The sequence below is a fragment of the Bubalus kerabau genome, chromosome 15 (genome assembly GCF_029407905.1).
Source record: "Bubalus kerabau isolate K-KA32 ecotype Philippines breed swamp buffalo chromosome 15, PCC_UOA_SB_1v2, whole genome shotgun sequence".
Classification (NCBI taxonomy): Eukaryota; Metazoa; Chordata; class Mammalia; order Artiodactyla; family Bovidae; genus Bubalus; species Bubalus kerabau.
Genome location: NC_073638.1, coordinates 34,371,805 through 34,383,231, shown reverse-complemented (window position 1 = coordinate 34,383,231; position 11,427 = coordinate 34,371,805).

Below are 11,427 nucleotides of genomic sequence, written 5' to 3'. Positions count from 1 at the left end.
ACACTGATTTAAATAGCTCCTTGGAATCCAGAATTCTCATAAAAATATTTCCAAAATGCTTGACGTACATATCTTGTCACCTAAGAACAATAAAACCAGAGGTAACTGTGCACGCTTCGGTGTGTACAAAAATTAACTGGGGTGCTTAATAAAGGCCAAATTTCCAGTCTCAGCCCCAGGGCTTGTGTTCACAGGAGGAATTGTGTGTGGACCCAGGCATTTCCACAGAGCACCACAGACCATGGATGATTCTCATGCAAGTGATCCTAAAACAACCCTTTGAAGAACATTGACCTCAGAGATGAAAAGAAATTTTTAGCTGGGTCTATGAGAATTTCGATAAAGTTAACAGCAAACTTTTAAAACAGTTAAGTAAAAAACTATCACAGAAGAAAAACACAAAAAATAATTTTGTGAAATAAACTAATTTTGGCCACTTCACTCTGGCTAGTGAGGTCTACATCTCTTGCTATAGGATTCTCACCAGGTCTCAGCCTCAGTAGAACCATTGTCAAGGTAATTCATGGTGCCATTTTTTGTGGGGAGGAGAACTCTATGGAGTTTCCTTCCAAAGGCATCACATCCCCACCATCTGTCACCTGCTCAGATAAAGAGCAGGATGTGTGTTCACAAACTCTCTTGTTTTGGAGGCAGTAGAAGCGCCAGCGTTAAAAGCAAGGTCTGGGAGCTCACCATTCAGGGTTAAATCTTGCTCTGTTGAAGGACTTTGTTACGTGTCTTAATCTCTTGTTGCCTTGGGTTCTCTGTTAAGGGATAATGGTACCTACATTTCAGGGCTAAAGGAATAAAACCTGAGGATGAAAACGAGTTCAGCTATACATACAAAACTTTTAGAACAGTGCCTAGAGGAGGCTCAGTTATTTTAGTTACAAGTATTAAGTGGGTGATGGAGAAGGCAATGGCACCCCACTCCAGTACTTTTGCCTGGAAAATCCCATGGAGGGAGGAGCCTGTTAGGCTGCAGTCAATAGGGTCGCTAGAGTCGGAGACGACTGAGCGACTTCACTTTCACTTTTCACTTTCATGCATTGGAGAAGGAAATGGCAACCCACTCCAGTGTTCTTGCTTGGAGAATCCCAGGGACGGGAGAGCCTGGTGGGCTGCCGTCTATGGGGTCTCACAGAGTCGGACACGAGTGAAACGACACAGCAGCAGCAGCATTAACTGGGTGGAGAGTGTGAACACTCCCCAACCATTGGAGGCCTGTATCTCATGGCTACCAGAGACTTGGAAATGAGCTCTCCCCTGGTTGCCCACGAGGGGGCAGCAGAGCCATACTTGTATTTAAGGAACACCTGATGGGGCTTCCCTTATAGCTAGTTGGTAAAGAACCCGCCTGCAACGCAGGAGACCCCGGTTATATTTCTGGGTTGGGAAGATACCCTGGAGAAGGGATAGGATACCCACTCCAGTATTCTTGTGCTTCCCTCGTGGCTCAGTTGATTAAGAATCCACTTGCAATGTGGGAGACCTGGTTTGATCCCTGGGTTAGGAAGATCCCCTGGAGAAGGGAAAGGCTACCCACTCCAGTATTCTGGCCTAGAGAATTCCATGGACTGTATAGTCCATGGGGTCGTAAAGAGTCAGACACGACTGAGTGACTTTAAAAGGCTTCCCTGGTAGCCAGTTGGTAAAGAATCCGCCTGCAATGCAGGAGACCCTGATTCAATTCCTGGGTCAGAAAGATCCTCTGGAGAAGGGATAGGCTGCCCACTTCAGTATTCTTGGACTTACCTTATGGCTCAGCTGGTAAAGAATCTGCCTGCAATGAGGGAGACCTGGGTTACATCCCTGGGTTGGGAAGATCCCCTGGAGAAGGGAAAGGCTACCCACTCCAGTATTCTGGCCTGGAGAATTCCATGGACTGTATAGTCCACGGAGTCACAAAGAATCAGACACAACTGAGAGACTTTCACTTTCATTTTCATCCCTGAACCCAGATCTCTTCCTCACCCCTGTTGAAAGTTGGGACCCGAACGTCATGTGACTTCAGGTTTGGGGACCCCCAAAGAAGAGTGCAAAGCTGGTCAGAAAAGCCTGACAAAGTGCTACCACAAAGAGCAAGCTCCTTTTCTGCCTGTTTGTGACCTTTGCCCTGTGGGAATGTGGCCTCTGCTCAGGTGAATCCTGGGAAAGGGGGAAGCAGACAAGCCTCCCCTGGCCCATTTCTCACTTTGAGGAATATTCCCCATCTCTGACTGCTGATGCCCAGGATCAGGAAGCAGAAAATGATGCCCGTGGAGAGCTTCATCCTGCTGCAGAGAGATAAGCAGACTCAACCAAGGATGAGAGATCTTGGGGAGGGAGTTGTAATGTTGATACATCCTTACATTCCAAAAATAAATGCCACTGAATTTTATCTCAATAGATAGACAGATGATAAATTGTATTACAAAGGATCCAGTTCTCATTTTCATGTGAATCCTTGAAATCCCAGTGATTTCCTGTATGAAGGATTGCAATGGGCATAAACCACTTTCCAGTCCAGTCATCCTCTGTCAACCCTGAAACCCAACTGCACTGCAAGTTACCCAAAGGCATGAGGAGTCTGGGCACCACGCCTCTGCGGTGATGAGACAAGGTGAACAATACTCTGGTGTTTGTGGACCACCTGCTCACCCCATCACTGCCTTCAAGTAGGAGAAGCATATGAGGGAAGCCCTACCCCCTGAAGTACTCACACCTGGTGAATGCTAACTGTCAGAATAGTAGATTCAGGAAGGCAGCAGAGAGCTGGGGCTGTAGCACAAGAATGCTGGTGAAGAGAGAGAGAGTCTTCAAGGAGGAAAAGTGTTGGAAAGTTCTAGCACCTCACCTTTGTCTGTGTCTTCCTGCTGAGCTTCCTGGTGAAGCTGGGCTGCCTGTGTGGCTGCCTGGGAGATGGCACTGGTGCTTTATATACTGAAACTCAGCTAGAGGAAAAATCATAAGATGGGTTTGAAGCAAAAAAAAGAAAAAAGAAGAGAAATTTTGGGAAATCCCTCTTGTCCAGAACACAGAATTCAAAACAGCAGTATTATTCTTCACTCACATCTAATTTCCCTAAATTGTGCAATCCTGCAGCTTTCAAGAGAGTAGAAACTTAGGCTTTTTCTGTCTGTTTCCAGTCTCACTCCTGGTGGGGACAAGGTGTTTTTCCCCCACATAATAATGTATTGACATTTTCTGTGAAAGGGTAATCAATATTAGAAAAAAAGAGTTGATTGCCTAAAGAATATGAGGATACAGGGTGAATGGAACAGCAGAATAGGTCCATTGCAAAGGACAGCTCAGGATGAATCTGGGACCCCAGGGTACAGCAGTAGGAAAGAAGGAAATAGAAACCCAGGAAAATCAAACTTCGAACACCCACATAGGGTGGACTTAGCCTGGGAAAGGGAATTCTCCACTCGAGTGTATCTATGAACAGATACTGCTGAAGACCATGATGACAGGCTATGTGGAGAGATCACTGTAACCCCAGGAATGTTGAGCTATAGTGTAGAAATTTGCCATAATGTTGTGTAGCAATGACACATCATAAAAATGATCAGGGATGGACCCACTGGCTGTTAAATGGCCAGAATAGAAGATTTGAGAAGGATGAAAAGAAAGCTGGAACTTAGTACAAGAATGCTGGGAGGGTATGATATCAGAGAACAGTTGTTTCAATCATAAAACAGGACTGGGCTTTATTCTGTGAGTTTAGTGAGACAATCCTGAGAGGAAACTTCATGCAGGTGCTATCACAAGGAAGAGTCTCTGATGAACTCCTTGCCCCGTCTCTACCTCTTCATCCAAAAGGGAAATTTCAAAGGTCACTGGATTTCCCTAGAGGAGAAGGGATGGTGCATGTGTAATATGTCAGAGATGGCCGGTGATTCAGAGGACTTCAGAACTGCTCTTCCTGATGGTGGGCCCATGAGTTGGAAGCCTCAGGAGGGCAAGTAAGGCCCAGTGCAGGGTGCAGCACCTCAGGATTCTTGCCTGGAGTGTTTATAGGAGAGAAGGAGTGTGAGCCATGCATTGGAGACAAAGAAAAGCGATTTCCAAGACAGATACAAGCAAATCACAGAGACTTGGGAACTGAGACGCTAGGAGATGGTAAATAAGAGTCTAGAAGGACATGGGACTTGTGCTCAAGTGGTAACCCTCAGAAAGGGAAGAAGGGTGAAGAACTTGCAATCTGTTATTAATAGCAGACTCGAGGAAATAGGTGGAGGACATTGGACAGAAGAACACTGGCCCCGGAGGAAGCAAGCCAAGTGAGGGTGACTCTGGTGTCTGGGAATCATTGTCTTAGAATAGAGCCTCTCAAAATAATGATGAGGCCTCCTCCTGGGTCTGGATCATATTTTATTTCTTGTAGATGTAATGAGATGAACATGTAAGGCAGATAGCTGTCTAAAGGATTTCTCTGTCCCTCTGGTTCTTATCCAGGGAAAGACTAAGTAACATTCAAATATTCCCAACAGAACTTATACTCCTTGGGAAAGATGGGGTTCCCTGTGGTCCAGGTATTCCAGGTCCCTGGGCTGGCTCAGCTGAATATGAGTATGCATGGAGGGAAGAAGGGATGCTGTCAATCATCCACAGTCATTGGCACTGGGCATGCACTGGGGGCTACTCCATAGAGGGGGCTGTGATGTCCACCCCACTTCTGCTGTCCTCCTACTTTCCTCAGGGCAGAAATCATGAGCCAGTGATCACATTCTGTTGCAACTCTTTCACTTAGTTTGGAGCCATTCATTACTGAAAATCCACTCCCCACTTCCTCATGCCACTCCAGTCATTTCCTCTTTGATAGAATCATTAGAGAGAAAGCAAGTACAACCTCTAGAAACCAAGTCAAGCATTGCAAGTTCTTTACCTTGTTTCTTCATGCCCTCTGTCTTCCTGGCAGGGACATGCTTAGAATAATAGACAACAGTGGTGGTCAGTTCTTTTCATTTGTTTTTCCTGCAAAAGAAAGTCACCCTGTCTCGGCCATATCAGAATCTTCAGGCTTTAAAGGGATCTCCCAAGAGTCTCCCATGAATCGCTGTGTCCTGGTTTGCATAGATGGTCTCTGTTAGCGCCTATGGTCCCAGGGTGTTAATAGTGACAGTTAGTAAACAGTTCTACTGTTGACCTGGGTTACATAAGAAATTAGATGGTACCCCCTACTCTAAAAGCCGTGTGTGACAAGGCTATTGAGACACCTAAGGGATCTCCATTTTTCTCTCACAGTTAATATAAGTTGTAGAGAATACCAATGGCACCCACTCCCGTACTCTTGCCTGGAAAATCCCATGGACAGAGGAGCCTGGTAGGCTGCAGTCCATGGGGTCACTAAGAGTTGGACATGACTGAGCGACTTCACTTTGACATGCATTGGAGAAGGAAATGGCAACCCACTCCAGTATTCTTGCCTAGAGAATCCCAGGAATCGGGGGGCCTGGTAGGCTGCCGTCTATGGGATCGCACAGTCAGACACAACTGAAGTGACTTAGCAGCAGCAGCAGCAGAGAATACCAAGGCTATGAAGAATCAGAAAACAGAATAACAAACAAAAAAAGCCCCACAGAATAGCACCTGAGGTCTAAGTACCAGACTCAGAGGGACAAAAGGAAAGACTCATGAGCAGTTCCATCAATGTAAAGTGAAGAAAATAATAATATCTACCTTATAGAGTTATTTTCAGGATTAAATGTTTAATGTTCTAGGGGCTTGGATCAGTTCTGGGCACATGTAAAATATTTAATACATTTTAACTCTTCTAGATTAACCAATAAAATTCATAATAATTTATACTTTGCAGAAGACAGAAAGATAAACTAATATGTTATTGTGAAAGCCATGCAGTATTAATATATTAACAAGTAAGACTATCAAACAGAATTAAAGTTTTAAAGATCAAGGTTTAATTTTACAGGGTATAGCAACATTTTTTGAAGCCTGGGTGTCTTTCAAGTTTCCTTTGTTAGAAATAACTGTTGCAAGGATAGTTTTTGATGTAGAAAACCATCTATATTTCTTGAAGTTGCTAGAGAAGAGGAGATAGTCTCCCTTATGCTGGCACGACTTCTTTCACCAGCAGTTGGGTGGACATATAGTTTTTCTAAGATTAAGCCCTGGAATTCCACTACATAGCACGGAGAGAAAAAGAGATTGGCTTGAGAAATTCAGAATTTACCGAAAGGATAAAAGGCCAAAGTAGGATAGTGAGCATGGAATGCTGAGCATATAATCATTTGTGTCTAAAGTCACCCATTTTGTTATGTGTGTGTATGCTCAGTTACTCAGTCATGTCCGACTCTGCAACATCAGGAACTGTAGCCCACCAGATTACTCTATCCATGGAATGTTCCAGGCAAGAATACTAGAAGGGGTTGCCATTCCCCTCCCCAGGGGGTCTTCCCAACCCAGGGATCAAACCTGTGTCTCTTGCGTCTCTTGCATTGGCAGGCAGATTCTTTACCACTGCACCACCTGGGAAGCCCCATTTTGTCATAGTTAATATTTTATCTGAATTTCTGTTTACATGGGTTCCTTTTTCTCTTACTTTTCAGATTTGTCTGTCTAATATAAAATGCCTGTTTAGTATCCAGATGAGAACATTTGTGAGCATCCTTTAAGGGTTAAAACTCATGTAGTATTTAAAATATTACTGGTTTGAAAAATAAGTATTATATTCAGCATCATTAAAATACCTTTTATAAAAAATTTAAGTCTTCATGGACTGGAAGAATTAGTAGTGTTAAAATATCCATACTACCCGAAGAAATCTACTGAATCAGTGCAATCCCTATTAAAATTCCCATGCCATTTTTCACAAAAATAGAACAATCCTAAAATTCACATGAAACCACAAAAGACCCCAAATAGCCAAAGTAATTTTAAGAATAAAGAACAAAGTTGAAGGCATCATAATTCCTCATTTCAAAATGAGCTATAATAGTCAAAACAGTATAATGTTTACATTAAAAACCAGAACATAGATCAATGGACCAGAATGGACAGCCTTACGCATGTATGGTTAATTAATTTATGACAATGGAGCCAAGAATATACGATGGGCAAAGGACAGCTGGTGTTTGAAAACTGGGCAGACAGTCTTCTAAGAGAATGAAACTGAAACACTATCTGATACCATTAACTTAACTTGACTCAAATAGATTAAAGACATGGATGTAAGACCTGAAGCCATTAAAGTCCTAGAAGAAACATAGGTAGTAAGCTCCTTGGGGCTTCCCAGGCAGCTCAGTTGTGAAAGAAGTGCAATGCAGAAGAAGGAGGAGATACGGGTTCGAGCCATGGATCAGGAAGATCCCCTGGAAAAGAGCATGGCAAACCACTCTAGTATTCTTGCCTGGAGATTCCCACGGACAGAGGAGCCTGCTGGCTACAGTCCAGAGGGTCACAAAGAGTTGGACATGACTAAAATGACTGAGCACACACGCATAGCACAGTGAGCTCCTTGACATCAGTCTTGTAAAGATTTTTTGGGGGGTTTAACACCAATGGCAGAGGCAACAAAAGCAAAAATAAACAAGTAGAACCATCTTAAACTAAAAAGCTTCTGCATGGCAAAGGAAACCATCAACAGAATGAAAAAGTAACTACCAAATGAGAGGAAATATTTGCAAATTATATATCTGGTAATGGGTTAATTTCCAAAATGTATAAAGAACTCATTCAATTCAATGGCAAAATAAAACAATCTGATGAAAAATGGGCAGAGGATCTCACTAGACATTTTTTCCAAAGAAGACACGTGTCAACAGACACATGTGAAGGTGCTCCACATCATTAATCATTAGGGAAATACAAGTAAAAACCACAATGAGATATCATCTCACGCCCATTTGAATGGCTCTTACAAAAAAGAAACAGCAAGTGTTGGCAAAGATGTGGGGGAAAAGGAACAATTGTGCGCTGTCAGTGGGAATGTAAATTGCGGCAGCCACTAAGGAAAACAGTAGGCAGGATCCTTTAAAAATTAAAAATAGAACTACCTAAAATATTAGTTGCCGGGGTCCAGCCCCAGCTGATCCAGGGTATTCGAAGGAGAGACGGCTAGGCGAGGGTCGGGGAACAACTGCTTAATTAAACGTTAATTAAGGATATAAAGAGTAATGGAATAAGGATAGCTCAGTAGGAAAATTCAGTGGAGAAAAGAGGCTGAGTAGCTTGGTTTACGCGGGGGACCAATAAAACTTCAAGACAAGAAGCTTGCACCACTTACGTAGGCCGCAGGCGTCCTTCCGTTCTCCCGAAGGAGAGGAGACACTGAGGCCTCCCCGGTCGGATCTTAGAAGCCCAGGCATAATTAGTAAGCATGGTGGGTTCCGCGCTCCAGATGGAGACTCAACCAGAGTGAGAGAGAGAGAGAGACATGGGGAGACCAGTCTTTCGAGGAACTGATCCCAATTCTTTATTTTCCATGGTCTACTTTTATACACTGAGGTGTTATGCAAAAGTCACGCGGGGTCAGCAGTCCTGACTTTTATCAAAGTCAGGTGCTTCATACAAATGTATACAGAGGTCTTAGGGGTGTTACATCATCTTCTGGCCGGGGGGCCTGCTGACAATTTACGACCCTCTCCTTGTGACAGCGGTCAGTCAACCAGGACACTTATTTCTCCAGGGGTGATTATTCTTAAAACAGACGCCACCCAAATTAAGTTACATTCCTATAGGGTGAGGGTATAGTTAAGGAAAGAATTTACTTAGCCTAAGGTCTAACGTGATTTATATCAAAGGTTAATACTTATTTCTTCTATATATTCATTAATGTATATAAGGGCAGGGGATGTGGAGACTTAGCAGTAAACATCAGCTCAACAAATGAAAAACCCTTCACCAATATGATTTCTAATCAGCCCATTATACTTATACTAATAATTTTCTAACTTTTCTAAGGAACCTGTTTTTAGAAGGTTTAAAGCATCTTGTGCCTCTCATGGTTGGGAGGCTGTGAGCAATCACATGTGGCCGGACAAGCCTGTCAGGCAGGCTAGAGAACCTTCAGAGGAGTTTGTAGGTTAAAACACTCTTGTCACGCCCAGGGGTTTTTATCAACTGGAGCTCTAGGTTAACTCCTTCTCCGAAAGAGGTGGTGGGGGACAGCACAAAGTAGTAAGGTAGGCAGGCTCTGGTTATGGGGGTAGACGCTCGAGGATTTCCAGGGGGACTCCTGAGGCTCGATCCCGCCTTTGCGTATGTCGAGCCTCCTTCCTCATGACCTTTGCCATGGGCGGAGTGCCTCACTCTGGCCCCCAACAATTAGTTCTAAAAGTATAACTAAATGATCCAACAGTTCCACTTCTGACTATTTATCTGAAGGAAAGGGAAGCATTGACTGGAAAAGATATATACAGCTCCATGTTCATTGCAGCATTACTTACACTAGTCAAGACATGGAATCAACCTAAGAGTCTGTTGATGAATGAATGCATAAAGAAAAGGTTATTTATATATTAAGAGAACATACATATATATATGTGCGTGTGTATATGTACACACACACATATATTCATACATAGAGATATTATTATCCCTGATAGCCATGAAAAAGGAGGAAAGCTTGCCATTTACTATGACATGGATGGACCTTAAGGGCATTCTGAAGCATTTAAATAAGTCAGACAGAAAAAGGCAAATACCACATGATCTCACTCATATGTTGAATCTAAAATAAAAATCAAAAGCTGAATTCATAAGTACAGAGAACAGATTAATCATTGCTAGAGGCAGGGAGTGGGAAATGAGTGAGTGGAATGAAGGGGATCAAAAGGTACAAACTTCCAGTTATAAAATAATCAAACCCTGGGGATATAATATGCAGCATGGTGACCATAGTTGTTAATATTGTATATTTGAAAGTTGTTAAGAGAATAAATCTTAAAATTCTTATCACAAGAAAAAAGAACTGTAGCTATGTGTGGTGGTGGTGGATGCTATCTATACTTCTTGTGGTAGTCATTTCACAATACAGTCATCCTGTAATATCTGTGGAGGATTGGTTCCAGGACTCCTGGGGATACCAGAATGTCCCTTATATAAAATAGTGTAGTAGTTGCATATAACCTCAGACCTTCCTCCCATATGCTTTAAATTATCTCTATTTTGCTTATAATATCTAATACATTATAAAGTGAAAGTGAAGTCGCTCAGTCGTGTCCGACCCTTTGCGACCCCATAGACTGTAGCCTACCAAGCTCCTCTGTCCATGGGATTTTCCAGGCAATAGTACTGGAGTGGATTGCCATTTCCCTCTCCAGGGGATCTTCCCGACCCAGGGCTCGAACCTGGGTCTCCCGCATTGTAGACAGATGCTTTACCGTCTGAGCCACCAGGGAAGTCCAATACATTATAAATGCTATGTAAATAGTTGCCAAAGCAAAACAAATTCAAGTTTTGCTTTCTGGAAATTTCGTTTTTCAAATATTTTAGGTCCAAGTTTAGTTGAGTCCTCAGATATGGAACTTGTGGATGAGAAGTGTATTGTGTTGTACACATGAAACTAATGTAATTTTCTACATCAATTATATCCCAGCATTAATTAATTGAATACATTACCTTACAGAAAGAATTCAGCACCATGGACCCTTTCTTTCTCCAGCTATTGATACTGAAAGGCTGTTGCTGAACCATGAAAAGACACTGGGATTCTTGGCCTCCGGAGAAGAAGAATTCAATCCGGGGCCAGAGACAAGGCTTGATCACTCAGAACATTTGTGCAATAGAGTTTTATTAAAGTATAAAATGGATGGAGAAAGCTTCTGACATAGACATCAGAAGCGGGTAGAAAGAGTACCCCCTTGCTGCTGCTGCTGCTGCTACTGCCAATACAGGAGACTCGGGTTTGATCCCTGGGTTGAAAAGATCCTCTGTTGCTGCTACTGCTAAGTCGCTTCAGTCGTGTCCAACTCTGTGTGACCCCACAGACGGCAGCCCACCAGGCTCCCCCGTCCCTGGGATTCTCCAGGCAAGAACACTGGAGTAGGTTGCCATTTCCTTCTCCAATGCATGAAAGTGAAAAGTGAAAGTGAAGTTGCTCAGTCGTGTCTGACTCTTAACAACCCCATGGACTGCAGCCTACCAGGCTCCTCCATCCATGGGATTTTCCAGGCAAGAGTACTGGAGTGGGGTGCCATTGCCTTCTCCGAGAACCCCCTTGTGCTAGTGTTAGCAATGGAGTTATATACTCTCCAATTAGTTATTACAATGAATCAAAAGAATGTCTGGAGATTGTAAAGACCTCACTAGACCTACTCCCATAATTTACATTTTAAGATAACAGGCTTAACCAGAAGGTTTTTTCCAGAGACTGTCTTCAAGCAGGATACATTATTGTTATATAATCCTAAGGAATGTAGAGGGGAAAAAAAGTTTGTCCTTTCTTCCTCCTTGAGAATTCCAGACCCCTCTCTCCTTAGGGAC